This window comes from Monodelphis domestica, chromosome 1, assembly GCF_027887165.1.
Source record: "Monodelphis domestica isolate mMonDom1 chromosome 1, mMonDom1.pri, whole genome shotgun sequence".
Lineage (NCBI taxonomy): Eukaryota > Metazoa > Chordata > Mammalia > Didelphimorphia > Didelphidae > Monodelphis > Monodelphis domestica.
The window spans coordinates 527500904-527506176 of record NC_077227.1 but is presented as its reverse complement, the minus strand read 5'-3'; the positions used below and the strand labels follow the sequence as shown (position 1 = coordinate 527506176).

Genomic DNA, 5273 nt, shown 5'->3' with positions numbered 1-5273 from the left:
GGAGTTTCCTATACCAAAAATACTGTCTACTACCTCTTGATGAATTAATAAGAAAACTTCAGGTCACATAGCTAATAAATATCAGAAGTGATTTTTAAAAACATGTATTCCTGAACTTATATTCAGTAGTCTTTTTATTCTGCTATGCTACCTCTTAGAGAAGTATTCTCCCCATTTTATCAATGAGAAAATTGAGTAGATAATAATGATGATAGCATGTATTATAATAATTCTAATAATACCTTTAGCGATCACCCTTTTATCGATGTCTTCTGAGTCTAACAATGACTAAATAAAGGAATGCTAAGTGTTACATGAAAGGAAAGAAGGTTAGCACTCCCCTTGATAAGGATGGAAGAGGTCTTAGTGGCCTTTACAACCCACATACAGTTAAGGCATTGCCACCTACTCTGTGGTATCTAACCATGTTTTTGAATCAATGGGATAGACTTGGGGTAAATGACTTCAGCAAGCTAGTGTTCTATAAACCCAAAGATCCCAGCTTTTGAGACAAGAACCCACCATTAGACAAAAACTGCTGGGAAAATTGGAAAACAGTATGGGAAAAATTAGATTTAGATCAATATCTCACACCCTATACTAAGATAAATTCAGAATGGATAAATGACATAAATATGAAGAGGGAAAATATAAGTAAATTAGAGGAACATAGACTAGTATACCTGTCAAATCTATAGGAAATGGAAGAGAACATTATAAAATATAAAATGAATAATTTTGATTATATCATATTAAAAAAATGTGTACCAGCAAAACCAATGCAACCAACATTAGAAGAAAGCAACTAAATGGGGAAAAAATTATAACAAAATTCTCTGACAAGGATCTAATTTCTCAAATATAAGGAACTAGATAAAATTTATAAGAAATCAAGCCATTCCCCAATTGACAAATGGGCAAGGAATATGAATAAACAGTTTTCAGATGAAGAAATCAAAACTATCAATAATCACATGAAAAAGTATTTTAAATCCCTCCTGATTAGAGAAATGCAAATCAAAACAACTCTGAGGTGCTACCTCACACCTAGCAGACTGGTCAATATAAAAGTAAAGGAAAATAATAAATGTTCAGGGGATATGGCAAAATTGGAGCACTAATGAATTGCTAGTGGAGTTATAAATTGATCCAACCATTTTGTAAGGCAACTTGGAATTAAGGAACTATGGAATTAGGGTACAACTGGGTTTGTACCCTAAGGGGATAAAAAAATATATGTACAAAAATATTCATAGCCACTCTCTTTTGTGGTGTCAAAAAACTGGAAAATGAGGTTGTCTCTTGATTGGGAATGACTGAACAAATTGTGGTATATGATGGTGGTAGAATACTATTGTGACCTTCTTGAATACAATAAAAACTGGGAAGACCTCTATGAACTGATGCTGAGTGAAATGAGCAGAACCAGAAGAACATTGTACACAGTAACTTAAATATTATGGGACCATCAAATGTAATAGACTTTGCTACTAGCAGCCATGCAATGATCCAGGACAATTCTGAGGGACTTATAAGAAAGAATGCTATCCAGATCAAGAGAAAGAACTGTGGGAGTAGAAATGTAGAAGAAAAACATATGATTTATCACTTGTTTATATAGATATAGGATTTGGGGTTTTGGTTTTAAAAGACTATTACAAAAATGAATAATATGGAAATAGGTATTGAGTATGCATAACCCAGTGGAATTGCTTGTCAGCTCTGGGAGGTGGGATAGAAGATAAGAAAGAGAGAACATGAATCATGTAACCTTAGAAAAATACTTTAAAATATTTTTTTTGAAAGGAATGCCAATCAAGATGATGTATAAAGGTGACTTGTGTCAGAAATTATTTTAGGAGCTCTAAAGGAGTGGAATGAACTCTGGAATGCTGGCCAATTGAGTTCTGAAACCACCAAAAAAGCCAAATTATATTAAAATAAATAGAAATAATAATATCTAAACTTTGTTAGGATTAAAATTCTCAGGAGATTGTATATTAATTTGTAGTTATTAGATAATGAAAGCTGGAGAAAAGTACTTTTTCACATGGCTGGGCCTAGCTAATCTGAGTTTGCTGTTCACCTGTATCTCTATTCACTATCCAAGACAAACTGCATCTGAGAAAGTCCAAAGGGCTGCACAGATGCTTCCTAGTCAAAGCCTGCATATGAGCTGCTCCCACCACCCCCAAAGCAAATTTCCAGACCTTAAGAGCCCCTGCTGTTTCCTTGAAGCCTAATTTATAACCTATGAGGTCACTCCTTCCTGGTCTCTCTGGTTAGACAGATTTGATTTCAGTCATGATCAGAGGCCAGTCTTCTGAATGCCAGGAATGATGGGAGACAAGAGGCAATCATCTTTGGGAATAGGACCTAAGATGTCTATGGTGTCCTCCCATAGTAAATATGTGTGTCCAATCAAAGGGTGGGGCTGAGACATACCAAAAAGTTTTCAAAACTTTCTTTCTAAAAGGAAAAGAGGGTATAATTTATATTAAATTCACACAACTTCTACAAGTGCCTTACTGCAAATGTTACTGGCTAACAAATAGAAAAATCAAAAGGGTTTGGGATGAAGTGAAAATATGGCTACTTTAATTAAATATGAATACTATTTCTAACATAACTAGAAAGAATTCTTGATTTTAGGCAAAAGTTTATTGCTGTTTTTTTTTTTGTCACCAACTTTCTTTAGCTCTAAATCATGTGATAATGGATTATTGACCAGAGCAGAGTAATACAAATAATCTCATCCCATTGGAATATATTAGTAAAAAAAAAATCAAAGTCAGTTACTATTAAACTTAAGATGCAAATATTAAAGGTCATAAGATCATTAAAATAAATATAAATTCAAGAAATAATATATCCTTATAAAATAATTAAAAATAATTCCAAAGGCTCAAAATACTTAGAAAAGGAAATGGACATATTTAGTGTGGAATTTTGAAAAAGTCTTCCTAGAGTTTTCTTAGGACAAAAATTCATGCTTTGAATTTGAACTCAATCGCTTGAGTTCAATAAGCAATGAGTAATGTAAACAAAAATCCTCTCCAGAAACTGAGGTGGTGTTTCTCAGGTGGTTATAGTAGAGGTGGTTGTAGTGGGTATGTCCCTGTTTTTTTGTGCTTTTTTTTTTGGTGGGGAGGGACATTTTTATGCTTTTTTCTTATTATATCTTTAAAATAAATATTATTTTATAAAATATAATCTTATATTAAATTCTTAAATAAAATGATAGCAGTGGCTGGATCCCTCCAGAGTAGATAGCACAATCAATAAAGGCTTGAGTCTATAAGAGAAAAGAGGAATTTCAACTCCCTTAGGAGATTAAAAAAAAAGCACTCTATGTGTGGGGGAATATAACAGATGTGACCTTCAAACAGTAGTACCAGAATAAATCCATGTTGCAAAAGCAACTATAAAAAGCTATTTTTAAAATACAGATTTAAATAATTGTGGAAAAATTAATTATCCATGGTAGAACTTGACAATATGATAAAAATGATAATAGTAACTAATATAATTTATACTAGTGTGTATTCTAAGCTATAAGGTAAGAGTTAAAAAAAATTGGTAATGTCAATTTGAAATATTAGGACCCCAATTTTACCCCTGTCCCCTGAGAACTCACCCTGAAGGAAGTCTCAGACTCACCCATTTCAGACTGAACAATAGACTTTAAAGTACTTGATGATCCCACCTTAGGTGGGATTAGCAGACCTAATCAAATGCTAAATACCCTTGTAGTCTTAGAAGTTCTCCATATTGTATTAGAAAACAGTTTCCAAGAAGGCCAACACCTTTGCTGGAAGCATCCTTTTAGTATACTTTGTTAAGTAGACCACTCCCTGATACCCAGCATCTGGCTATGGTCTCTTTCCCAAGCCAGCTTTTCAGTGTATATTTGATGCCCTGAGTTTCCTAAAAGGTATATAAGATTCCTATTCCTGTGGTGCATTCTCCCAGAGATACTGTCCCAGGAGCCCCAGGATTTGACTCTGTGGTAAGGGCAAATTATATTGGATCTATCCCTTTCCTGATTAAAGACTTGGTTTTATCTGACTACTTTAGTAGTCCTGTGTTTTTCCAAGTTCACAAATTTTTTTAAAAAGAAATCACTAAGGCAAATCAATCAGTAATCAATGTATATAAATAAATATAATAGCATAATATACAGTAAGATCAAAGAACCTAGCTATTGGGGGAAAACAATTCACTATTCAATAGATATTTCTGAGAAAATAGCAGTATGATTTAAAAAGGTAATTATTAATCAATATCTCACACCATATTAAAATAAAAATCTCCTAAATGGCTACATACCTTAAAACTGATGTCCTAAAGGTGATGTTGAAGAAACAGATTAATATCATGGGAACTTGCCCTCCAGATTAATCCCTAATGGGACCCATATCCCAAGAACTAAGATTGACATATCCTTATGTTTCACAAAGATATTTTATCCCAGGCTTTACAAAGATATGTTATCCCAGGTTTCATGAGGATATGTTATCCCAAGTTTCACAAGGATATGTTGTCTCAGGTTTCACAAGGATATGTTATCTAAGGACTTCAGGTTTCACAAAGATATATTGTCTCAGGGGTCAGTGACCTGACCTAGGTCCTCATGACCATATATTGAACATCTGGTTCCAAAGGCTAAGATTGATGTGTCTTTCCTATTGGCGCCTAAGTGTTAAAACTACCCTCTTCCCTTACACCTTCTATATAAACCTGATCTAGGAAAGGCTCAAGGTCTTTCACTTCTGGTGGAGACCCAAGCTATAGCTTGAATAAAAGTGCCTCCTGCATATTGCATTACCATGTGTGTGTGTGTGTGTGTGTGTGTGTGTGTATTTGTGTGTGTGTGTGTGTGTGTGCGCGCACGCGCATGTGTGTGTTCTCCTTGGAATCAGAACCAGAACCAGACACTACAATGTTATGAATACAAGAACTAAAGAAGAAATTGCTCTTCATTTCTATTGATTGAGGAAGAATTTATAAACAAAAAAGGAACAGAAGACTATAAGTTAAAATGGAAAATGACAATTATATAACTTATTAAATTTTTGTGCAAACAAAAGAAATACAGTTAAATTTCAAAGTAGGCAATAGAGAAAAAAAACTTTGGTACTTTTAAAAATTCAATTTCCTATCTAAAATATATGGATAATTGATTCCAGTTTAAAAGACTAGTATCTATTCTGCATTTGATAAATAGAAAGGAATTTAAATAGGCAGATTTTAAAGAAAGGAATCCAAGTTAT

General features: G+C 33.5%; 1 non-coding gene across 1 annotated transcript; it reads left to right on the top strand.

Annotated features, from left to right (window-relative positions):
• Positions 1–307: 307 nt before the first annotated feature.
• LOC130456771 (U6atac minor spliceosomal RNA) lies at positions 308–435 on the top strand. The gene has a single exon (XR_008915813.1). It is a non-coding gene; the product is annotated as a U6atac minor spliceosomal RNA (small nuclear RNA).
• Positions 436–5273: the final 4838 nt, after the last annotated feature.